Source organism: Microtus oregoni, unplaced genomic scaffold, assembly GCF_018167655.1.
Source record: "Microtus oregoni isolate MIOR12 unplaced genomic scaffold, Mior012 000018F_ref0000195, whole genome shotgun sequence".
NCBI lineage: Eukaryota > Metazoa > Chordata > Mammalia > Rodentia > Cricetidae > Microtus > Microtus oregoni.
This window is the reverse complement of record NW_024543077.1, coordinates 24,082,309-24,109,302: the sequence shown is the minus strand read 5'-3', so window position 1 is coordinate 24,109,302 and position 26,994 is coordinate 24,082,309. Positions and strand designations below refer to the sequence as shown.

Below are 26,994 nucleotides of genomic sequence, written 5' to 3'. Positions count from 1 at the left end.
TCTGTCCTGACAAAAGCAAGAGAGAAAGGGGCTGGTTTCCCCCTGCAGGTCCAGGTCACAGTCCACTGTGGTAAGAAAGTCGTGGCTGCTCATGTTGTACCCACTGTCTGGCAGAAAGCAGATCATGCTCATACTCTGCTTGCTTTCTCCTTTTTATATAATCCATGCCCCCAGCCAAGGTGTGGTGGGTCTTCTGGTCCTAAGAGACCCACTCTAGAGCATTCCTCACAGCTGCATGTAGTGATGAGCTGTGAGCAGGCCTGCTTTTCATCCCTCCCGGCTCCTACACGGCTAGCTTTACACCTGAAATAACAACACACAAATTGTATTCATTTAAACACTGCCTGACCCATCAGTTATAGTCTCTTACTGGCTAACTCTTACATCTTGATTAACCCATTTCTAATCTGTGTAGCACCACAAGGTGGTGGCTTACCGGGAAAGACTCAGCATGTCTGACCTGGCAGCTCGCTCCATTGCATCTGACCTCACTGCCTTCTTCCTCCCAGCATTCTGTTCTGTCTTCCCCACCTACCTATGTTCTGACCTATCAGGCCAAGCAGTTTTCTTTATTAATCAACCAATGAAACAACAGATAGATAAAGACCCTTCTATATCAGCTGCATGCAGAGGTTTGTCTCACCAGGGATCATAGATCCTGTCAGGTTTACAGTCATTACTTACTATCCCAATACTCTGTCATCATTCCTTGTGCTTCTGATGTGTTTGCTGCCTTGACTCTGCTTTTATTTGGTCTCTGAATTTATTTGAATCTTCTCGCTCCTTCTAGCTAAGCATTTACTGGTCTTAACTGTCATTTTCTGGCTCATGGCCTTGTTTATTTTTTCTAGTCTGTAGTTCATTTATTTCATCTATTTCCTTCCTTCTGCTCATTTCATTTGGTCTGTTTTTCCTGTCTTACTGTTTCTTGAGGTTCCCCAATAGGTTCTTTATTTGGAGTCTTTCTTTTTTATGAAGATGTTTATTGCTTCAGTCTTACTTTCTAGAACTGTTCTTGATGCACCCTGTGTTAGTTACTATTCTGTTGTTAGGAAGACACACCATGACCAAGACAACATATAAAAAACAAAAGCATTTACTTGGAGGCTTGCTTGCAGTTTCGGAGGCTTAGTCCATGATTCTCATGACAGAGGACATAATGGCAAGTAGGCAAGCAGGCTCTGGAGCCGTAGCTGAGAGCTGCTTGCATCCGGATCCCCAGGCGGCGGCAGGAGAGACTGAGCAAGGCTGGGTCTAGCATGGGCTTGTGACACCTCAGAGGCTTCGAATCAGAACAGATGCCCCCATCATTCAAACCACCACCCAGCCCACAGAATTTGGAAGTGTGCTTCTATTTTCACTTGTCTGAAGAAATTTTTCTTGTTTTCCTTTTAATTTCTTCATTGACCCGTTGGCCAGGTGGAAGCATGTTATTTCACCATAAAGTTTCCAAGTTCTGCTTGTTACTGATTTCTGGTTTTTGCGGTGGGGAAGGAGACCCAATGTGACTGCAGTCCCTTGCTGTTGTTAAGATGAACAGCAACTCTCTGGCTACCATTCCACGTGGATGCGACTGTTGGGTGGAGTGCCGCATAGGAGCACAGCTTAAATCTAATGTTGCCTTGTTGCTTTTCTATCCGGAAAACCATTGCAGAAAGAGGATTGATACGGTTCCCTGCCGTTCTTCCATTGCACTCCATTTGCATGTCCATTACCGTTTGCTTTGTGTATTTAGGTGCTCTGATGTCGAGCGGATGTATTATTTTACTAACTTTAATTAGCATACAAAGTCGTTGCTTGCATTTGTGTAACTTGTTTCCCTGACCGTCCCTGCCCCTCACTTCCTACTCACAGTAGTCTCTTTCTAGTCCTGCCGCTTGTTTCTATTAACCTCCCTCCCGCAAAAGAAATACTCATTCACCAGACTTGGAGGTGCACGCCTTTATGTCCCAGCACTTGGGAGGCAGAGGCAGGGGAATCTCTGCGAGTTGGAGGTCAGCCTGATGTACATAGCAAGTTCCAAGGTATCCAGAGCTACTGAGTACCAGCCTCAGCTGGCAAAAAAAAACCACAGGGTTCAGGGAGGACTTCTATGACAAGTGAAAACTGGCTTGGAGATGGGATCTGAGGGGCAGAACGAACTGACTGACTTAGGCACAGTTTTTCCTGCATGTTTCTTTATTCCTTGGGGGAAGATGAAAGAAGGGGAAAAAAGCATAAGGCATAAGGGCAAAGCACCAGACATAAGGGTAAGGTATAAGGGGTGATCTCCACAAAGCTTTCAGTTTGTGAAATATGTATGTATAGTATGTATAGGCATATATACATATTCGGTTTTTATAAGCATACAGACAAGTTAACAATCCCAAAGACAATAACAATAGTATCAAGCATGCATTTTCACAGAATCACAAAAAAATGGTGGATCTGGCAAGGAGGCCCACTAAGTCTCAGAGGCAGCGTGGTTGTGAAGTCCCCTGCAGCAGAAAACACAGCATTGGTAGCTATAGTAAGCATCTCTCTAGGTTGAGTTAAAAGGAATCTCTTCTGAGGACCTTGATTTTGGCTCTAGCAGGGTACCCAGGTGAGAATTTTTCTCTCTGAAGCTAGTTTTAGTGACTCGGGCCTTTTTCCTGTATAAACAGTTAATTTCCTGGGCTAGGATAAATACAGAATATTAGTAGCCTGTTAAGTCAGAGCAGAAGACCAGGAGATTACACCTTCCTGAGTCTGTTGTTAGAGCAGACATATTACCTCCTATATGAGTCTCCATTCTTATCAGTGACCACAGTCTATAAAGAAAGTTTGTAGGGACTATTTTTATGTAGATTTTGGCTCTGAGAACAGTGAGTGAGTGAGTGAATCTTTTTCATACCAGGGCTTCGTGAAGTGTGTGTGTGTGGGGGGGGGGTATCCATTTGCCCTACACGACAAGTCAGGTTTCTACACTGCTGGGATACTATAGAAGGGAGAAATGCCATGATTTCACAAGATTTGTACAGAACTGACAGTGACTTATCCAAAGGACAGGTGTACCCGAAGCCCTCCAATAACGGGTTAGTCCAAGTGGGGTGTATGTGTACACTTCCCGTGGGTAGTCCAGTAGATCTGCCAGCTGTGCGTTTGCACTATCCTTGTTGGCTTACCACACCAGAGCAACTTAAACCACAAAGGGAAACCTTATCTCAAAAAAAAGAAAGGAAAAGAAAAAGAAAAAGGACGGAAGGAAGGAAGGAAGGAAGGAAGGAAGGAAGGAAGGGAAAGAAAGCGAAAGAAAGAAAGAAAGGAAGAAAGAAAGGAAGGAAGGAAGGAGATAGCTGGATAGGTAAAGCATTGTGAAGACCAGAGTTCAGATCCACACAACCTGCATAAAAATCCAGGTGAACATAATGGCCCACCTATAATCCCTCACACCAGAGGAGATACAGGATATACCCCAGAGCAAGTTGGCTACTAGCCAAAATAATGAACTCCAGGTTCCTGGGAGACCCTACCTGCAAGGAAGACACTTGACACCAACCTGAAGCCTATTCATGTGCACATGCACTCACACGCATTCAGCCACAGGTGGACACATGTCCAGCACACACACATACATACTGTTTTGTTTGTTTTGTTTTGTTTAATATTTCTTTGTTCCTCTCTCATGGTCCTCTCTCCAGTTTTATGACCCATGCCTGTAGTGGGAGCTGCGGGCCACTTCCAGCCACCCAGCTCCTGGCCACCAGCTAGCTTTACCCAAAATAATTACACGGAAACTGTATTCTTTTAAACACTGCCTGGCCCATTAGCTCTAGCCTCTTCTTGGCTAACTCTCATATCTTGCTTAACCCATATTTAGTAATTCGTATAGCACCACAAGATTTGACTTACTGGGAAGATTCTAGCCTAAGTCCATCTTGGGCTGGAGCTTCAGCATGTCTGACCCAGAGAGGAGAGGCATGGCAATTGCCTCACTTCCTCCCAGCATTCTGTTCTGTTAACTCGGCCTACCTAATTTTCTGTCCTATCAAGGGCCAAGGCAGTTTCTTTATTAACCAATGAAATCAACTCAAAACAGAAGACTCCCACATCACATGCCCACACTCATTCCCACATATATGCCCATGTAAAAACCTAAAGTTATCATCTGCATAGGAGAGTATAATCTTTCTACGTGACCTCACTTAATGTACCAGGTTCTAAATACATCCATTTCCCTAGACACTTCAGAATTTCATTTTGCTTTATGGATGAATACACTTCCATTGTATGTATGTGCTACAGTTTTATTATCCAGTTATCTGCTGATAGGCATCAAGAGTCATTCTATTTACGTGGAAGAAACATGAATGTAGAATACAGTAGAGTATAGAATCCTTTGGGTCTCTACTAAGGAGTGGTGTGGCTGGATCACCTGATCATTCTACTGTCGAGTTTATTGAGACACCTCCACATCTGTTTCCATAGCAGCACACTAGTTCAGCGGCATTTGTCTTCCTGATAAAAACCATTCTCAATGTAGTTGTAGTAGTTGTTGAGAGAGAGACAGAGAGAGAGGGGGGTCTTTGCGGGTACACACTAGTGTGTCTATATCTTGTGTTTGTGAGTGCACATGAGTGTGTCTATGCTCATGTGTAGAGAGGCCAGAGATAATGTCAAGTGCCCCTTTCCAGCTACTCTCGGCTCTTGAGTCAGGGTATTGATATTGGTTATTTATCTGGTTGCTGTGACAGAATATCTGACAGAAGCCACTTGAAGAAGGGAGGGTTTGCCTTTGCTCACAATCCAAAGGCACCATTCATCATGGTGGCCGGAACTTGAGACACCTGGCCCCATTGCATTTACAGTCAAGAAACAGGGACAAATGACCATGATCAGCTGACTTTTCTCCTTTGTACCTAGTCCAGGACCCTAACCCAAGTAATGGTGCCACCACTTTCAGTGGGTCTTTTTTTTTTCTTGCATCTTGAGACTGAGGTCATATTTTATTTTATTTTACTTTTTAAATTTCATCTTATATTCCAACCACAGTTCTTCCCACCCCCACCCCTCCTCCAGCTCCACTCGCCTCCTCCCTAGCCCCCACATTCACGCCTCCCAACAGTAAGGGGAGTCAACAAAGTCTGGCACATTAAGTCATGGCAGGACCAAGCCTTTCCCCCTGTGTTAGGGTTGAGCTTGGCATCCCACAGGGTGGGTCTTCTTACTTCAATTAAAGTAATCCAGGGAATGGCTCACAGACAGTCCCAGAGGCTAACCAAATTTGCATAATCCTCACAAGCATGCTCAGGGTATTGTCTTCTAGGTGACTCTGGAGCCCAGCAGGTTGACAATTGGTGTTATCTATCACAACTTTTCACTGAACAGCTTCTAGAATCCACCTGTCTCCACCAGGCATCTTGCTTTGGAATTAACATTCCCCACATTGTCATAGGCACTGGACTCAGACTTGTGCCTACTCAGCCCACTGAGACTCATCTCCCCAGCCCCCAAAATACTTCTGAAATATTTATTAGCCTCTTGCATGTCTTTTGAGAACCACCTCTTCAGTCCATTAGCCCATTTTTTGGCTGGTGGTTTGAGTTTTGTTTGATTTTTTGAAGTTCATTTTATATTTTAGGTATTAATGCCATCTTTGACATATAGAGAGGAAATTTTTCTTCCACTCTATAAGCTGTATGATCTGGTTCCCTTTGTTACACAAAGTTTTCTATTTTCATGAAATTCTGTTTGTAAATTCTTGAGGTTATCCCATGTGCTAGTAGAACCTATTTAGAAGGTTCTCTCTGCCTACACCGAGAAGTGTTTTTGATGTGTTTTCTTCTAGTAGATTCAGAACCTAAATTCAAGGGTTAGATCTATTTTTAGTTGTTTGTTTGTTTGTTTGTTTGAAACAAGGTCTCGCCATGCAACTCTGGCTGGCTTGTAACTCTTTATATAGGTCAAACTGGCCTTGAACGTGCCTCTGCCTAAATGCCAAGATTAATGTGTGCCACCAGGGCCTGCTTTTGCTCTATTTTAATTTTTTTGATAGAATGAGAGATATGGATCTAATTTCATTTCTCTCCGGGTTAATTGCCCTAATGTCTAATTTTGTACCAGTAGGGAGCTGTCTTTGCCACTGGAGCACTGTAGAGAACTGTAAGTCAGAGGTCATGGTCCCTCCAACAGTGTTTTTTCTGCTTTTGGTTACTTTGACTGTTGTCACCTTTTACATTTTCATTTTTGTTTTACTATTTTTTTTCTAGTTGTGAGTAATGCCATTGGAATTTTGATGAAGACTGCACCTATGGATTACTTTTGTAACAGTTTCACAGTGTTAATTCTATCAGCCCAGCAGCATGGACGGTCATTGAGTGGTCTAGTGTCTTCTTCAGTTTCTTTTTTTATTGTCTTAGAGTCTTCATTGTAGAGGTCTTCCTTATTCTTAGATGCTTTCTTTGCATGCAAATGTAATATTTTTCCAATTTTCTTTCTCAGCAACTATGCTTTTGATTATAAGAAAGCTACCAAGTTTTACATAAAATGTATCCTACAATTTTGATGGGTATGTTTACCAGCTCTAAAGTTTTCTGGTAGAGTATGTGGGATCTATTAAGTATAGAATCATGCTGTCTATAAATAGGGATAATTTGATGTCTTCCTTCTCTACTTGAGTTTTTTTCATATCTTTCTCTTACTATTCAGTGTAAGACATCATGCACTATATTGAGTAAGAATAGAGACAATGAACATTTTTGTCTCATTCCAGATTATAAAGAAAATGATCTCAGTTCCCTCTTCTTAGAATAACATAGGCTATAGGTTTGTCTAATGTAGTCTTTATTTTGTTGAAGTATATTCTGTCTATTCCTAATTTCTCCAGAACTTTGTCATGGAAGGTATTTTGAATTTTGTCAAAAAAATTTTCCATATCTACTGACATAATTATAAACTTTTGTCCTTAAGTGTTACATTTATTGATATATATAGATATAGATATTAAACCAGCTTTGCATCCCTGGGATAAAATCAACTTAATTATAAAATATGATCTCCTTAATGTGTCCTTGAATTTAGTTCACAGGTATTTTGTTGTTATTTTTGCATCAATGCAGATCCTAACTCCTTTTTGTTGTCTTTTTCTGCTTTGGCTATCAGAGCAATGCTGGTTTCATAGAGTAATTTTGGTACTGTCCCTGCTCTTGCTTTTTCACAGAACTGTTTGAGAACTATTTCTATAAAGTTGTGCTCAAAAGTTTGGTAGAATTCTGCAGTACATCTGCATGGCCCTTGGCCTCTCTCTATGTAGAGATTTATTTTATTACTGTTTCAGTCTCAGAGACTGTTACGAATCTGCTTAAATTGTTTATATCCCCTGGGTTAAGTTTTAGTAGAGTTATATGAACTTAGAAATTCATTCGTTTTTATATGTTTTCTAGCTTTTTTAAAACAATGTTTTCTGAGTATTCCCTAATGTTCTAACTTCACTGGAGTCTGTTATAAAAACTCCATTTGTCTCTAATTTCTGAATGTGTGTCTGTAGTGATGGGGCAAACAGGCCTGCTTTTCATCCTGCCCGGCTCTGACACAGCTAGCTTAGCCCCAGAATAATTACACGGAAACTGTATTCATTTAAACACTGCCTGGCTGGTTAGTTCTAGCCTCTTATCGGCTAATTCTCACATCTTGATTAAGCCATTTCTAATAATCTGTGTAGCACCACAAGGTGGTGGCTTTCCGGGGGGGGGGAAAATTCAGCATATCTGACCTGGCGGCTGGCTCCATGGCATCTGACTCACTTCCCTTCTTCCCAGCATTCTGTTCTGTCTACTCCACCACCTTTGTTCTGACCTATCAGGCCAAGCATTTTCTTTATTTATTAACCAATGAAAGCAACAGATAGATAGAAGACCCACCTACATCATGTGTCTCTCTCTCTCTTTGTGCTAGTTTAGGTAAGTATTTTCTGTTCATTTTCCAAAAGAACTCTTTTTTTTTAAAGAACCCTTTTTTATTGGCTCTTTATAGTATTCTCTTATTCTCTGCTTTATTATTTTCTGTACATGTCTTTGTTATTTCTTACTCTTCACTGGGTTTGATTTTGGCGTCTTAAAGGGCATTGCTCTGGCATGGGTGCTTACAGCTCTACCTTTCCCTCTTGGGGCTGCCTTGGCTATATGCCAGAGGTTCTGATACATTGTGCTATTATTTTCATTGTTCTTAGGAAATTTTTCATTTTCTCTCCAATTTCTTCCATGAACCACTGTTCATTCAAATATATATTGTTCAGTCTGCAAGTTCCTGTGTAGTTTCTCAGTTTGTTTGGTTTTGGTTGGGTTTTTTTTGTTTGTTTGTTTTGTTTTGTTTTGTTTTTGCTGCTGGTTTGTAGGGTTTTTTTTTTCTAATGTGGTCTGGTAAGATGCAAAAAACTTCTTTAGTATCTTTGTACTTGAGAAGGCTGCTTTGCAGCTTTTCTCACACAGAGAGATTCTTATTGTCTTTCTTATGTATTTGCTGGATGACCATATGCTAATATGATCATTTTGGAGGTTTCTGTGTCATGAAGAAGAAGGTCTATTCCTTATCTGACAGGTGGAATATTCGGTAGACATCTCTTGGAACTAGTTGATCTATGGTATAGTTTATTCCTGAAATTTCTTTACAGATGTCTAGTTTGAAAGACCTACGTAAACATAATTATCAGTCCCAAGTATCATGTCAAGACCTATGTGACATTTTCTGCTCTCTTTAAGAAGAAAAGTAAATGGGCTGGAGTTATGAGAAGTACTAGAGAGGCTATTGTAGGTGTATAAACCTTTGTAGACATAGAAAAATTAAAAGACAGACATAAAAGCTTCTTCCAACACACAGACATTGAGACATGATCGCTTAACAATAAAGTATAAAATTTTAAGTAATCGTTAACAGTAGAAGATAGAAAAGCCTAAGCAACTGAGGTTTACAAATCAAAATAGGCAATCACATAAAATAGAAAGGTATTGTTCCGTGCCTTTAGGCCACATTTTCTTTTCATTGGGGTGATACGGTTTCTCCTCCCCTTGGCCTGTCTTTGGTATCATTCTCCATGGCTCTTTAGTCCGGTCTCCATGTGTACCTTTCAACAACCCATGTGTTTCTGTCTGTATTTCCGAGTAGGTTTCCTACAAACTGTTCACTAGCAGAGATTGATAGTGCGGATTGAAGGTGGTATGGCTGCAGTGGTCATGTCCCCATGGCAGTGACAGTAGACTGGGTTCTTTTCTGGGGAAAGTTCACTGGCTAGTGTGCACAAGCTGGTGTGAGCAGTGGATCTGTGTATATAGATACAGTGGTATAGTCACCCTGGTCCTCCTTCTTACTACTGTCTTCATCTAGTTGTTCTGATGGCACTTTAGGTCCAGTTTTTCCACTCTCTATCATTACTTTCAACCACATGTAAATAGTATAAATGTCTCAAAAGAGCAACCTTACCAAATACTTCAATTCCACATGGCCAATGCCCTCCCAGACACTGTATCCCAGAGTTCCACTCTCAGATACTCTTTAGGTGCATATATTCTTATAGATTCGTAGCGCTTACATCCTCTTGCTAAACCCTTTGACATAATGACCGTTTGACTCTTCTTACCCTTTTTAGAATTTAGTCTCTTTATCTAGGTCCATTAGGTCTACTCTCCTTCATTTCTCACCGTTTTTCCATCCATTCTACCCATGTGTAGCCTCATAGGTAAAATCAGTCTTTTGTAAGCACCATATGACTAGGTCCTGGCTTTTTTGTTTGTTTGTTTTTTCATCAATTTAGATATTATGTCTTTATATTGGAAAACTTAAGCCATTTATAGTCATTGTAACTGATATTAGATAAGAATTTATTTCCATCATTTTTTAATTGTTTTTAGATCTTACCTTCTTGCTTCCTCTCCTATGAGCATATAAATTCTTAAGTTACTTTCATTTTGTTTTCCTTGGCTGTAACCCAGAAAGAGGAGTTGACTTTTTTCAGAACACACAAGCCCCTCGCTTCCTAGCCGAATGCTTTTTAGATAGCACTACATTGAGAGCCTTTTATGTCCAGCCCATGCCGAACCCTCCTTGGTGCTGCAGGGGCTGCTCTAGTTTCATTTCTGTTGCTGGGATCAAATACCCTGGCAGCACAGCAATTGATGGGAGAAGAGAGCTTATTTCAGCTTAACAGTTTCAGAGTATGGTTCATCATTGTGGGGAAGACAAGGCAGAAACTTCAAACAACTATTCACATCGCACTCACAGTCCTAGCAAAAAGAAAAGGGTATATGCATTTATCACTAACTGGAGGCTTGCTTGTGCTCAGCTCGATTTCTTCTTTCTTATATGGTTCAAGAGTCCATGCCTAAGGAACAGTGCCAACCACATCAATTAGCTGAGTTTTCCCACATCAATGAAATTTAGACACTCCTCCATAGATATACCAAAGACCAACTCAGTATAGACAGTCCCTCATGAGAACCCTTCCCAGATGACTCCAGGTTACTTCAGGTTAACAATTACTAATCATCATGGTGAACAATGGTAACCATTACAATACTAACCATTACTAACCATCTAATGGACAATAGTAACCATTACTAGCTAACATAATGGACAATGGTAACCATTACTATCATAGTGAACAATGTTAAATAACCATTACTAACCATCATAGTGAACTAACCATACCCACCATCATATTGAACAATGGTAACAATTACTACCTGTTACACTGGACAATAACAACCATTGCTAACCATCATAGTAAACAATGGTAACCATTACTTACCATCATAGTGAACAATGGTAACAATGACTAACCATCATAGTACACAGTGGTAACCATTACAAACCATCACAGTGAACAATGGTAACCATTACTAACCCTCATAATGGACAATGGTAACCATTGCTAACCATCATAGTGAACAATTTTAACCATTGCTAACCATCATAGTACACAGTGGTAACCATTACTAACCATCATAATGGACAATGGTAACCATTACTAACCATCATAGTGAGCAATGGTAACAATAAGAAGATAAAAGGGGAAGAAGAAAATAAAAGCAATAAAAAGAAGAGTTAGAACTTGTTGATACAGCTCTGTGGACCTGTGTTTGACTTTTGTTGCTCTCAATTTGCTCTTATTTCTGACATTTCTGGAGTAGTTATTATTTATCCTTGTTTTATTAAGGAATTAATATATATTTGCTCACAATTATTTTGCTACTGAGTGACAGAATCGAAATTTTTGCCCTGGTCTGCTTGAATCCAAAGTCTCTTCACTTTCCATGACACCCAGCCGGTGCTGTTTCATAATCATTTTCTTCAGTCTTCTTACAAGATCATTTTTCCTCACAGAAATTATTAACTATGAATGTTAAAACTAAGTTCTACCTGTGTAACAAGAAGTGATGCTCAGACCAGTTTGGAAAATGGCCATTTTTTTAAAATCAAGAACTGTATGAAATTCACTTGGAAAGTCGTATGCTTAAGGTTGAATTGCAGTAGAACAATATTATTTCTTATAACTAGAAATCCACATCTCAACCCAGTAAATAACAGTTACTCACAGCTCTTGTTACTAATTTATTTGTTCATCTATTAATTTTAGAAAGAAACGTCATGACCGAGCCAATAAAACCACTCAGTTGGTTGTAGTCATAACTTTGTTCTTGAAGTTTCTTATGCCCAAATCAGCCCTGTCTGGTGGATCAGTGTGCTGGGCAACATTCACTTCTATGAGCAGCAGATTCGCAGAAATAGACTAGGAATCCCCAAGCTCAGTTCCTCTATATATCAATATGATTTATAGTTTGTCTGCTCTTACCTTTGTGGAACCTGGTTATCATCTTTAAGATGTATCATGAATCAGAATTCTGCCCAGCATGAGCCCCATATTTCCTACAAGGTTGGCTAAATATTTCGGGAGGTCACCAGTTTTATAATATATTAAGTTACTCATTCCAGGTCTGAAGGAAATTATATTTTTGTCAAAGGTCTATCCATAGAATATCACTTAACTGCTCAAAGAAGAATATTAGTGAGTCCTATAAATCTGGTGTGAGGTAGAGTTTATGCTAAATCCTTAGAAGCAATACAATGAAACAGTAAAGCCTTTGAAATCTCTCAGGACACAGGTCGTGTTCACTGATGACCTCGGAGTATGCATACTCTTTTTTTTATTTATTTATTAAAGATTTCTGTCTCTTCCCCGCCACCGCCTCCCATTTCCATCCCCCTCCCCCAATCAAGTCCCCCTCCCTCGTCATACTCTTTATTGCCCTACTTCCTCCCTTGTTTGGAGTTTTCCTAGTCTGTATGAATACTTTAGTGTTCTAGCAAACCCCTATATAATACTCTTCCTTCTTTGTTTAAACTCAGATAAAGTTAATTTAAAATGATGAGTACATTCATCATATATTCTACAGCTTCCATGTTCCCTTATCTCAATGTTTTATAATAAAGTATTTCCACATATAAGAATGTTAATTGTTTAATAGGAGTTTATAAGGAATGGGAAAAGATCACTGGAACTAAACCATGCCAATTCAATCTCACTTATACTTTGGAAGCTGTTGTTAGATTATTAAGTAAATAGAATATAGCATATTTCCTAGCTCTCACTGTTAGTAAAAATGCTCAATTATTCTAGTACATAGTGTTTTTGCATTAACTGGTCCTCAAGGGTATAATGAAAAAAATGTTTAAAAGTTTTATAAAAAAATGTCATCCTGAAAAAATCTTTTACTCAACCAAGATTTATTTCATAGCTGTTTGGTTCAAACCAAATGCTGGGGCCAGGTGGCCAGACGAAAAGAGAGAGGGAACTGGCGATTCATCCCATACCTGTTTGGCCCAAACCTAAAGCTAAGGATAGGTGGCTAGATAAAAGGAAAGAGGGAATTGACTTGTTTGTCAAGGAGTAAACAGGTGGATAACCTGATTGCCCAGCAGGTAGGATAAATAACGTAAATCAAGATTTTTTCTGTAATTAACAAGATGGTATATAGTATTTTTTTCTCAAATGCAGACATTACCCAAAGAGAATCAATAATCTGTATCCGAAGCACCAAACCCAAAGCAAGTGAATCTGTGGACACTGTGTAAGGCCAATCAATGGGATCAGGGTGAGGACATGGGCAAAGAGCTGGTAGAGAAGAACAGAAGCTGCAGGCTCCTGTGCCCGTGCAGACCTCTGGCACCAGAAGCCATGGGGCTGAGCAAGACCTAGAGAGGGAATCCACCGGGAGCAGAGCACTGTGGGTGCTGCACATGTCCCCTGATTTACACCAGAACGCCCTGGTGTTCACAGATAGTGACTCTGTGGATTCGGCACACGTGGAGCCTCAAAGGTCACAGGCATTACAAGAACTCAGACAGAGGTTGGTAAATAGCCCTAGAGAGCAATGAATATGTTTGTTATTCTACCCAAACTTCACTTTATCCCCAGATCACAGCACCTTCTCAAGTGGCATTAGATGATTTTTCTAGCAAACTTTATCAAATCCCAAGTCATGTGGAGGACTTCCTATTATTAAAAATGTGTAGAGAAAGACATGATGAAAATATCATGTTATACCCAGATCATGGATGGGGTCCCCCCAAAACGAACTAGGAGCCAAGTCCTGTATATAAAAGCAAAGAGCCTTTATTCTTACACAGTTTGCAAACTTGGACTCTTCGTGTGTCCAACATATTGGAGTGATCAGAAAGTCCTGAGCTCATTTGGGGTTGGGTTTTTTATAGTAGCAAAGTTAGGGGTAAGGGATTTCTAAGGTCCAGGACCCCTGATTGGCTGTCATTTGTCTAGGAGTGTCCTAGTGAAAAACGATGGGTGTGTGCTAGCAAGTTGGAATGGTAGGAATTTCCTTTGGATGGTCTGTCCCTGGGTGGTGCCAGTTTATGGCTTTTCCTGGAACCCGGTACGGCAGCTGTGTAGCCTGGGCCCCACAATCAAGGACAGAGCATGCCATATTTCTGCAGTGGTTAAAATAGATGACCCCAGGGCTCCTTTTAAACCGGGTCATCTAATTCCATGTTGCCCCATATGGTAGTCATCTGCCACATGTGATTCATTGAAAACTCAGTTGTGTTTAGGAAATTTGAAAGAGTTTCTTAGTCACAGCACCTGTGTTTGAAGTGTTTAGTAGCCACATGTGGCTAGTATTCAATGTATGGACAAAACATCTATGAGACGTTTATCAAAATAGAACATTCTAGTGGACAGTGTTGTGTTTTGTTGTTGTTGTTGATATTGTTTAAATTCTTTCCATTTCGGCTTTTGAGTTTAACCAAAAAAGTTAAGGTTCTATTGTTATGACTTTTGGTCAGAAGAATGTAAGCTAGTTGGTAACTTTCTCTGTACCTAAGTAGAAGACGTGAGTTGAATCCTAATTAAATCCTGACTCTTATACTAACTATACTACACAGCAAGCACTCAACAGTTCTTATCTACTTTCTTTGTCTTTCAAAAACTTACTTTGTAGAATAAGCATAAGGAATCAATTACTTAAAGTACAGATTGAATATCTCTTATCAAAATGCTAAGGACATGACGTGTTTTAAATTTCAGACTTAAATAGATTTTTGGATATATATATATATATACATATTGTATGTATATATACACACATATATATGTATACATGTATTGTATGTGTATATATACATATATATGTGTATACACGAAATGTTATTTCTTCGGGTACAATCCAAATCTAAACACAAAATTCATTTAGGCATTATATATACCTTATACACATAACTGAAGGCAGTTTCATGTGCTATTGTTTAGTGCGCCCCTTTTGGGTTGCAATCTGTCACAAGACTTCCTGTGAAACTTCCCATTTGTATCCTTTTATGTTCAAAAGAATTCAGATTTTTTAAGTATTTTGGGTTTTTAATCTTTGACTGTGAATGTTCATCCTATTTATTCAAAAACCAAGTGTGCAAACCTGTTCTTTGAGTTTATTTGTAAATGATAATGTTTCGTCACTTCAATCTAGGGGCAAAATAATTCTGAACTTGGCCTTGTTCAGGCAGATCTGCTACAGCCTGTCCAGAGCAGGGCCATTGGCACAAAACCCCTCCTACCATCAGGTGGCATGATAGGAAGACACTTACAGGAGACGCTTTTGCGCTCTTTATATGCTTGGCTTTCACCCAAAAAGAACCTTCTAGAAGGACCCTTGAGCTTGAGTTAGCCATGACAGTGGTTTAGTTTTAACTCTGTTTCCATTCCATTGTTCACTGAAAATTTCATGTTGCTGATCCCTGAGTATCAGTGACACTTAATGTTATTCTTGTACGTGAACGTTATAAGCATTATAAGGATAACGTTCTGCTTTGATAGAAAAATCTAGTAAACTCTTGTACAATCTAGTAGAATCTTGTACACTAATAAGCAAGATGTACTTTCAAATTCAAATTTTGGGAAGATTTTGTCAAAAAATAGTGCTGTCTAACCAAATTTCAAAAATATTTCTGATATTGCTTCCTCAAACCATGTTTGGTCATCTTTCAAATTTAGTGAGAGAAATTAATTACTTCAACCTAGCAAGTTAGGAAAACACCATTGGCAGCAAATGCATTCAAAAAGCACACCAAGAAGAACAAAACCCCCATTTTGTTTGGAGAATGCCTTAATGGAGAGTAATTTATTGTAAACTAATAATGGTGTAAATTGCATAAAGTTCTAAAATAGAGAGGCCAGACTCCCTAACCATCAACAGAGGGCGCTCTCGTGAAGGAAGCATCTCAGGGTGACCCTCCCACAGCGGGGACAGCCCAGAGCAGAACTGGCCAGTCTCAGCTTTTGGTGGCTTCTGAAGTTACCCTTCCTCAGAAAGAGTGAGGAATAGAGGGAAATGTCAAATGCAGACTGTAGGACATACCACCCACCTAATCCAGATGTTCCTAGCCAGAGGCTGAGAGCCCCTAGGGAGTCCAGAGGTGAGATTAATGCACTACTGATTAAAATCAGCCTTCTCATGTACAAAGATATTAAAGTAATTCCTTGTAACTTATGTGTACATATATGTGTGAGTATGGGTATATCTGTGCCCCTTACATGTATATACAATACGTGTGTGAGTGTATGTATATGCATGCCCCTTACGTGTATATATGTGTGTGAGTGTATGTATATAAATGCCCCTTACATGTATATATGTGTGTGAGTGTATGTATCTGCATCCCCCTTAAATGTATATATGACCTGTGTGTGAGTGTAGGTATATGCATCTCCTTACATGTATATTTGATCTGTGTGTGAGTATGTGTATATGCATGCCCTTACATGTATTTATGATCTTTGAGTAAGCTTGGATATATACATGCCCCAACACATATGTGGAGGATAAGAACAGCTTTAAGGAGTCAGTTATCTGCTTCCACTATGGAACCAAGGGATGGAACTCAGACTGTCAGGGTTACATGGTAAGAGCTTTTACCCACTGAGTCATTTTACCAACTCAGAATATTCAAGTTTATAAAAATTATCATTGGTTGCAAATAGTTCCTGAAATAAGTAGATATTCTGTTAGAAATTAGAGATGTATTGTTAAGGAACTTCACTCAACTGATTAGGTCAGTCAAGTAACAAAAGCACAAGGTTCTGTACATATTCAAGATTTAAAACTAAGAGCAGATGTGAATTTAAAATTCTGTAAAACAATACATTCAAAGAACTTAGAGTGGTAGAATGTTAAGTAGATCAGTATAATACAAGGGAAGATTTCTGAATAAAATATTTGGAGATTTAAAGGATGATAAATTCAGACTTGAGTTTCAGGGAGGGGAGGGCAAAGGAGAGGAATTCTTCCTGTAAGGGTTGGTTCATTATCCACTTAACACACTATAGACTCACCTCAAAGAAAGTCTCAGTGAGGGATTACCTAGATCAGGTGTCCTGTGGGCACCGCTACAGGGAATTATCTGATTATATTAAATGAGGAGGAAAGATCTGTCTACTATGGGTGGCACCATTCCTTAAGCAGGGCATCCTGAACTAGCATAAGAACAGAGAAGGCCACCAGGGCACAGGAATAACATAAGCACATTCACTGTCTGTAGTAATATGAGCGGTGGGGCTGCATCCCTAGCACCCCAGCCGCCTGCTAGCTTATGCCCGAAATAACAACACATAAACTGTATTCATTTAAACACTGCTTGGCCCATTTCTATCTAGCCTCTTCTAGGCTAATTCATACATATTAATCTAGCCCATTTCTAATCATCTGTGTAGCACCACTAGGTGCGCTTACCGGGAAGATTCTAGCTTACGTCCGTCCTGGGTCTGAGCTTCATGCATCTGCCTCAGAGAGCAGAGCTATCGCCTCTGTCCGGGAGATGGGAGCATGGCGTCTCTGCTCCAGAGAGCAGAGCTGTCGAGTCTGAGCTCACTTCCTCTTCCTCCCAGCATTTTGTTCTGTTTACTCCTCCCACCTATGTTTGAACCTATGAGGCCAAGCAGTTTCTTTATTACTTAACCAATGACCTTCCTCCATCAACTGTCTCCCTGCCTCCTGACTTCCCCACAACAATGGACTATAACTTAGAATTAGAAGCTAAACTAAATCCTTTACTCCTAAATTGCTTTTGTTGGGTATTTTACCACAGTAAGGTGAAATGAACTAAGCCACTGGAGAACTATAAGACTTTAGCATCATTTTCTTAGGAGCATATTGAGGAAATTGCCTTTAGTACCTTCCCATTATTCATTTAACTCTCACTAAGTAAGCCTTGTACACTCCACACCTAGCCAATATTTTATGTATGAGGAGGTTAGTACATAGGTGAGTACCTAAGCATCTGAACTCACAGGTGCACAAATCCATACATGTAGTAGGGGACGGCTTGTTAGTTTCCTAGCTGCCCAGATTCCCAAAATAACTACACAGAAACTGTATTAAATAAATCACTGCTTGGTCCATTAACTCTAGCTTCTTATTGGCTAACTCTTACATATTAAATTTAACCCATCTCTATTAATCTGTGTACTGCCATGTGGCAGTGGCTTACCAGCAAAGTTTATGCATGTCTTTCTCTGGTGACTGATCCATGGCTTCTCTCTAACTCCCCTTTCTTTCTCCCAGCATTCAGTTTAGTTTTCCCCACCTATCTCTATTCCCTGTGCAGGCCCAAGACAGTTTGTTTATTAACCAATGGTATTCACAGCATACAGAGGGGAATTCCACATCACAGACACAGACACACGTAATTAAAAATAAATCTTGTTTTGAAAAGAAAGAAATCAGATATGGATGAGATCAGAAAGGTAGACATCCCTGTGGACCAGAAGCTCAGGTAAGTTATACAACAAAAGTCCCATTATCCTTGGGCTGACAGTAGCACATGGGGTCTTTCCCTTGATTTTAATCCAACTTCTGCCACCAACTCTTTGCTCTCAGCCAAAGAAACTTCTTTTTATTTTATCTCATGGTGGAAAAATATGCAAAGCACAAGCCAGCTGCTTAAAGGGTGCTTGTAATATCGTGGGTCCACCCAGATTAACCCATTAACTTGCCTACTTGAAGTTGCCAATTGATATTAATTACTTACATAAATTCCCTTTCGCTTAAGGCCATAACACAATGGAGCAAGACTCTGGGAGCCAAAATTCTGTCTGCCACATGAATAGCCAGCAGATTTACCTGGATGATGAGTCAGTATGATGGCCATGTTCTTTGAAAACTGTGTGGTCCAAAGCTTTGATGTTTGTTCAGGGAAAAGCAAGCACAACTTTGGTGCCAGGAAGTTGTGTTCAAATCCTGTATTTATTAATTATATGAAGAAATTATTTATTTCTCTCATCCCTGGTCCTCTCCTCTATAATGTGGTGATAAAGAAAGCACCTGTCACCTTGTGATGCTGAAAACATTACACGGATCTACATGGTAAAGCGCAGATAACGGCACTTAGAAAGGGAGCACTACACTTAGAAAGGGAGCACTACACTTAGAAAGGGAGCACTACACTTAGAAAGGGAGCACTACACAGTGGTTCCATCACTTCTGTGTTTCCACGCCTGAAAACATGGTGGTGGCAGTTAGAACAGAAAAGGGTTTGAGAAAATGAAATCCTGCCACATGGACTTCTTATGGCTGCTAATCACCATAAGCCCAGCAGGTTAAAACAATACAAATCTGAGGCTGGAGAGATGGCTCAGTAGTTAAGAGCTCATATTGCTCTCCCAGAGGACTCGAGTCTGATTCCAACACCCAGATCAGGTGGCTCACACCTGCCTGTAACTACAGCTCCAGAGGATCTGATGTTCTTTTTTCTCTCCATATATAGATATAGATATAGATATAGATATAGATATAGATAGATATAGATATAGATATAGATATAGATATAGATATAGATATAGATATAAAGGCAAAAAAGAACATCTATATCACACCATGTGGTATATATTCATGGACATAGACACATTTTTTAAAAAAACTTCAAAAATTTAAAAATGTGAATTCACGGATTTTTAAATTGATTTTTGTTTATTTGCACATAAATGGAGTTTCTTCCACTTGGCATTTGAACCAGGCATATGATGTGCACATAAGATCCAAACCTGATTGTCTGCCCTCTACACCCTGCCCAATCTTCTACCATCTACTATTTTATATTTATCCTTGTTTGAGACTGAATAGCAGTCCACAGTTTAAAAAAAAAAAGAAAAGAAAGGAAGAAAAAATAATACAAGTTCATTATATTACAGTTCTGGAGATCACTGATGTCCTAAATGGGTCTCAGGCTACAATAAAATTATCAGAAGGCGTAACGGCATAAACGAATGCAGACAGATTGTAAAAATATATATACAGCTTTGATGGCGAAATAGACTTACAGAACCACCGTTCCCGCGGAGACCAGGAAAGCAGAAGGGACGGCTGGGAGCACGCTCACCAAATTTATAGGCAAACATTAGCCCAACGCGAACACGCCCCCCAAGGGGCAGGACTTATCCCTACATCTCCCCTTTTTGTCTAAATAAGACAGAACCAAACCAAATACAACTATATACAATAACAACAAATAATAAATATAACAAACAATATAATACATAAAAAATGTTTTAAACAGAGATAGAAATATGCATGCATACAATAGTCAATATAATTTAACTTTGTATCAATATACAAGAATCAATACCAATATATTTGTCTAAAAGCAGTAACTCACAATTATAAATCTATTATCCCATCATTCCCTCTTTTTTAAAAAAAAAAATATGATCCCTGAGCTTATAAAATTCCTCCCCCAACCTCCCAACTCCTAAGTGATATTCCTAAACCCAAGGGTAAACTTTACTGGGAGAGGGGACGTCGTCCTCTAGAATTACTTCCAGCTGTCATGGGGGCGACATTCTTTCTGAGGGATCCTGTGAAAGTAAAATGATGGTTAAATTTCAAGATCAATGTCTTTTAAAATTGCAAAGAGTCTCTGAGTATTTTGTGGAGGTCTGGCCAGAATGTTGTACAAGATGTGCACCATTTCAGCTAACCAAGTTGGGATCGTCTTGTGCAGCTGGTATCCAAAACAGGTCTTGTAGCAGTGCTATCAGTATCATGACGTCATATCAACCAGGTAGAGTTGTTGTGGGGCCCCATCTTCTTCCTGGAAACTTCAAATGTCACTTCAGGAAAAACTCATTGTTCATTGTGAAAAACTTAAACATTAATCATATAGACATATATAGACATACATATATATTCAATGAAAGGCATGATAGATATATTCAATGAAAAGTATGATAGATATGAAGAAAAGCAAAGATGTTTTCAAAACTCATATTTCTTTCTGTCCCACATCATGGCTCTTGACATGAGACAGAAACTCCAGAAACTCTGGGTTTTTCTCTTACTAACAGGCTTGGAATTGGAGAGGGACTGAGCCAGAGTCCAACTTCAAAACCAGCTCTACATATTTATAAAGAAATGTTTAATAAGACACACACACACACACACACACACACATATATATATATATATATATATAAATTAATACTTACAAAATGTGTCCATCCATCAGTAATTAAATATTCAGGGTCCCTTAATTTCTTTGAAGATGAGTATTTTCCTGTGGAGATAAGAAAAGAACCCTGCCTCCAACCTATCTGTATTTCTTACCATCAGTATGCTCGCCATCCTTATGAAAGAATTGTTATTTATCTTTTCCAAGTGGCTTCTCTTCTTCAAAGCGAACCTTTATTAATTTTGATGGTATCCACAATTTTTCCTCACCTGTGGAGATAAGAGCAAAACGCCTTCCCCAACGTAGCACATTTCCTGGCTTCCATTGTGAGGTCAGCACATCCTTGAAATAAACTGGTTGATGTAGTTCAGTAGACTTTTCCATTATCCAATGTGTTTCTGCAGCTGTTGTTCCATTCTCATTAGCGTTGAGAAAATTCAAGGTTAACAAAGCATTATGTAACCTATTTCTGGGGGTGTTTTCCACCCCTTTCTGTTTGTTCAACATATCCTTTATAGTTCGATTTGATCTTTCTATGACTGCTTGACCTGTAGGATTGTATGGTATACCTGTAACATGCTTGATATTGTAATAATCAAAAAACTGTTTCATTTTCCTAGAGACATAAGCAGGACCATTATCCGTCTTTATTTGTGTAGGTATACCCATGATAGCCATGACTTCTAATAAATGAGTGATTACTGAATCAGCTTTTTCTGAACTTAAAGCAGTTGCCCACTGAAAGCCTGAATAAGTGTCAATGGTGTGATGAACATATTTTAATTTGCCAAATTCTGCAAAGTGGAACACATCCATCTGCCAGATTTCATTCCTTTGGGTGCCCTTTGGATTAGCCCCTGCAGGCAGTGGCGTTTGGTTATAGAAAGAGCAAGTAGGGCATTTCTTTACAATCTCCTTAGCTTGTTGCCATGTGATAGAAAACTCTTTCTTCAAACCTTTGCTATTAACATGATGTTTTTTATGAAATTCAGAGGCTTGTAGCACACTACCAATCAATAATTGATCAATTTCTGCATTACCTTGTGCTAGAGGACTTGGCAGACCCGTATGGGATCGGATGTGTATTATGTACATAGGGCAAAGCCTGTTCCTGATCAAATCTTGAACCTGGAGAAACATTGAGGTTAGTTCTGTATCATCAGGTATAAATTCAGCAGTTTCAATATGTAAAATAACTGTTTCTGCGTATTGTGAATCAGTGACTATATTAATAGGTTCTTTGAAATCCCTTAGCACCATAAGAATGGCATATAATTCCGCCTTCTGGACAGAATTATAAGGACTTTGTACCACCTTACCCAAGTCTTCTGATTTGTAACCTGCCTTCCATGATTTATTGGCATCAGTATAGAATGTACGGGCTCCAGTTATTGGAGCATCACGGACAATTCAAGGAAGAATCCAAGAAGTTCTCTTTATGAAGTTAAGCCTCTTGCTTTTTGGATAGTTGTTATTAATGTCTCCCAAAAAATTAGCACAAGATCTTTGCCATGGTTCGTTATCTTCCCATAATTTCTTTAGTTCATCAGCAGTGAAAGGCACTATAATTTCTACTGAGTCTATGCCTGCTAGTTGACGAAGTCTCAGCTTGCCTTTTATAATTAACTCAGAGACATTCTCCACATAAGCTTTCAGTTTCTTACTTAGTTTATGTGGTAAAAAGATCCATTCCAAAATAATATCATCTCTCTGCATTAAAATTCCTGTAGGAGAAACTTTTGATGGTAGTATGACGAGAATACAATCGAGCTCTGGATTCACCCTGTCCACATGTGCCTGTTGTAAGTTTTCCTCAATCATTGTCAGTTTCTTTTCTGCTTCAGCTGTTAATTCTCTGGGACTGTTTAAATCTTTATCACCATCCAAGGTTTTGTTCAAATGAATTATTAGTTCAGGTGTTATCCCAATAGCTGGTCGTAGACTGGAAATGTCTCCTAACAGTCTTTGAAAGTCATTAAGAGTCCGTAGGCAATCTCTCCGAATTTGTGCCTTTTGTGTCTTAATTTTTTTTTAATTTATTTATTTATTAAAGATTTCTGTCTCTTCCCCGCCACCGCCTCACATTTCCCTCCCCCTCCCCCAATTAAGTCCCCCCCCCTCAGCCCGAAAAGCAATCAGGGTTCCCTGTCCTGTGGGAAGTCCAAGGAACCCCCACCTCCATCCAGGTCTAGTAAGTTGAGCATCCAAACTGCCTAGGCTCCCACAAAGTCAGGGTGTGCAGTAGGATCAGAAACCCATTGCCATTGTTCTTGAGTTCTCAGTAGTCCTCATTGTCCGCTATGTTCAGAGAGTCCAGTTTTATCCCAGGCTTTTCCAGACCCAGGCCAGCTGGTCTTGGTGAGTTCCCAGTAGAACATCCCCATTGTCTAAGTGTGTGGGTGCACCCCTCGCGGTCCTGAGTTCCTTGCTCGTGCTCTCTCTCCTTCTGCTCCTGATTTGGACCTTGAGATTTCAGTCCTGTGCTCCAATGTGGGTCTCTGTCTCTGTCTCCTTTCATCGCTTGCTGAAGGTTAATATTCAGGAGGATGCCTATATGTTTGTCTTTGGGTTCTCCTTATTTAGCTTCTCTATGATCACTAATTATAGGCTCAATGTCCTTGGTTTATGGCTAGAAACCAAATATGAGTGAGTACATCCCATGTTCCTCTTTTTGGGTCTGGCTTACCTCACTCAGGATAGTGTTTTCTATTTCCATCCATTTGTTTGCAAAATTCAAGAAGTCCTTGTTTCTTACTGCTGAGTAGTACTCTAATATGTATATATTCCATACTTTCTTCATCCATTCTTCCATTGAAGGGCATCTAGGTTGTTTCCAGGTTCTGGCTATCACAAACAATGCTGATATGAACATCGTAGAGCATATACTTTTGTTGTATGATAAGGCCTTTCTTGGGTATATTCCCAAGAGTGGTATTGCTGGGTCCAGGGGTAAGTTGATCCCGAATTTTCTGAGAAACCGCCATACTGCTTTCCAAAGTGGTTGCACAAGTTTGCATTCCCACCAGCAATGGATGAGTGTACCCCTTTCTCCACAACCTCTCCAACAAAGGCTATCATTGGTGTTTTTGATTTTAGCCATTCTGACAGGTGTAGGATGGTATCTTAAAGTTGTCTTGATTTGCATTTCCCTGATCGCTAAGGAGGTTGAGCATGACCTTAAGTGTCTTTTGGCCATTTGAAGTTCTTCTGTTGAGAATTCTCTGTTCAGCTCAATGCCCCATTTTATAATTGGGTTGGTTAGCCTTTTACGGTCTAGTTTCTTGAGATCTTTATATATTTTGGAGATCAGACCTTTGCCAGTTGCGGGGTTGGTGAAGATCTTCTCCCAGTTACTGGGTTGCCTTTGTGTCTTAGCGACAGTGTCCTTTGCTTTACAGAAGCTTCTCCGCCTCAGGAGGTCCCATTTATTCAATGAGGTCCTTAATGTCTGTGCTGCTGGGGTTGTACGTAAGAAGTGGTCTCCTGTGCCCATGTGTTGAAGAGTACTTCCCACTTTCTCTTCTATCAGGTTCAGTGTGTTCAGACTGATATTGAGGTCTTTAATCCATTTGGACTTGAGTTTTGTGCATGGTGATAGATATGGATCTATTTTCATTCTTCTACAGGTTGACATCCAGGTTTGCCAGCACAATTTGTTGAAGATGCTCTCTTTTTTCCATTGTATACTTTTAGCTCCTTTATTGAAAATCAGGTGTTCATAGGTTTGTGGGTTAATGTCAGGGTCTTCTATTCGATTCCATTGGTCGACTTCTCTGTTTTTATGCCAATACCAAGCTGTTTTCAATACTGTAGCTCTGTAGTAGAGTTTGTAGTAGAGTTTTTTTTTTAATTTATTTATTTATTAAAGATTTCTGTCTCTTCCCTGCCACCGCCTCCCATTTCCCTCCCCCTCCCCCATTTAGGTAAAAGTATCTTTATTTCTTCAAACAGTCTGTTCAAGGTATCCATGTTTGAATCGGATAACAAAATGTCATCCATGCAATGGTATACTATAGATTTGGGAAATTTCTTGTATATTATTTGCAATGGTTGGTTCACAAAATATTGGCACAGGGAGGGGCTATTTAACATTCCCTGGGGGAGGACGGTCCAGTGGTACCTCCTCGAAGGTTGAGAATTGTTATAAGTAGGCACTGTGAAGGCAAATTTTTCTCTATCTTCTTTTTGCAAAGGTATAGTGAGAAAACAATCCTTTAAATCAATAACTATGAGAGGCCATCCTTTTGGTAATAAAGAGGGCAAAGGAATTCCAGATTGCAGAGGGCCCATAGGTTGAATAACCTTGTTGATGGCCCTGAGATCTGTCACCATTCTCCATTTACCTGATTTTTTCTTAACCACAAATACAGGAGAATTCCAAGGGCTGGTAGATTCTTCTATATGTCCAGCATCTAATTGTTCTTGTACCAGCTGTTCTAAAGCCTGTAACTTTTCCTCAGCTAAAGGTCATTGCTTTGTCCATATTGGTTTCTCAGTCAACCATTTTAGCGGCAAGGCTGTTGGTATCTCTGAAGGGACATCAATTGCTTGTTCTTGTACAGCCTGAATGGCCGGTTTTCTCCATTTGTAATATCTTTTAATATCATTCTCAGAAATATAGGCTCTAGAAGTAGCAGGAATGTTAATTTCGGTATTCCATTGTTGTAATAGTTCACAACCCCATAATTTCATTGCGATATTGGCTACATATGGCCTTAATTTTTCTATTTGTCCCTCTGGCCCTATACATTCAACCCATCTTGTGCTCTGCCTTACTCGAGATAGGGTTCCAATTCCCAGGAGCTGAATATTTACATTCTGAAGAGGCCAATATGGATGCCAAGATTCTGGGGTAATGGTACTTATATCAGCACCTGTGTCCAGCAGGCCAGTAATAAAAATGCCATTTACACACACTCTCAGTTTAGGTCTTTGATCATTTATAGAAGTTTGCCAAAACACACGTAACTTATCTTTCTGATCATTATTGCTTGTAACAGTAGGCATGGGGCTTCCTAATTGTCCTGATGAGGCACGTTCTCTGCAGAAACTGGAAATGACTGAACCATGTTTGCCATGGGGGCCTGTGAGGCCCCCCTCTCACGTTTCCCATCTGTATCAGGTTGCCTTGTCTATCTCTTGTAGACCTGCATTCATTTGTCCAATGTCTGCCTTTTCCACATCTTCTACATAAACCTGAAGGCTGAGTCCTCCTATTCCTGTTATTTCTAGAGGATGCATTATTATTATTATTATTATTATTATTATTATTATTATTATTTCTGAAAGATGCATTATTATTATTATTATTTCTGAAAATCCGTTGTCTACAATTCCTTTTCATATGACCCATTTTGCCACAATTAAAACATTTGGTATTCTGGTGTCTCCTTTTACCATTGGAAATTGCTTCTTCTACCCATGCTTCAGTGCCATAATCAAATGTATCAACATTGAGTGTATGCAAGACCCATTCTTCCAAGGGCGCTGATCTGAGCTTTAAAGGACCCAAAATCCTTTTGCATTCCACATTTGCATTTTCATAAGCCAAAGACTCAATCATTATACGTCTTGCTTCTGGGTCAGATATCCCTATTTGTACAGCCTTAGTTAATCTTTGTAAAAAGTCACTAAAGGGTTCTCTCTGACCCTGTTTAACTCTGACAAATGATTCCATTCTCTGTCCTGGGTCTTTTACCCTGTCCCAAGCCCTTAAGGCTGCTGTAGTACACATGGAAAGTGTGTTTTCATCCAAATTAGCTTGTCCATGAGGCTCGGAAAAGAGCCCTTCCCCTAGAATTTTATCTAGGGAAATGTCAATTCCCTTTGCTTTTTCCTGCTGTTCTAAGAGTCTAGCCTCTTGTCCGAATAAGCATTTCCATTTCAATTGCGGTCCACTCTCAAGTACCGCAGAACTCACCTGGAGCCAGTCCGAGGGGGTTGCTCTGCTTGTCGTGGCCAAAGTTCTTAGCATCTCTTTAACAAAAGAGGCTTGCATCCCAAAAGTCATGACAGCCTGTTTTATTTCCTTGAGATCATTCA

The 26,994-nt window shown here is 39.7% G+C and overlaps 1 protein-coding gene across 11 annotated transcripts in view; it reads left to right on the top strand.

The window, feature by feature from the left end:
* The window catches only part of LOC121458699 (disks large-associated protein 1), a 798,580-nt gene that overhangs the window by 499,460 nt on the left and 272,126 nt on the right, over positions 1–26,994 (top strand). The window lies entirely within an intron of this gene.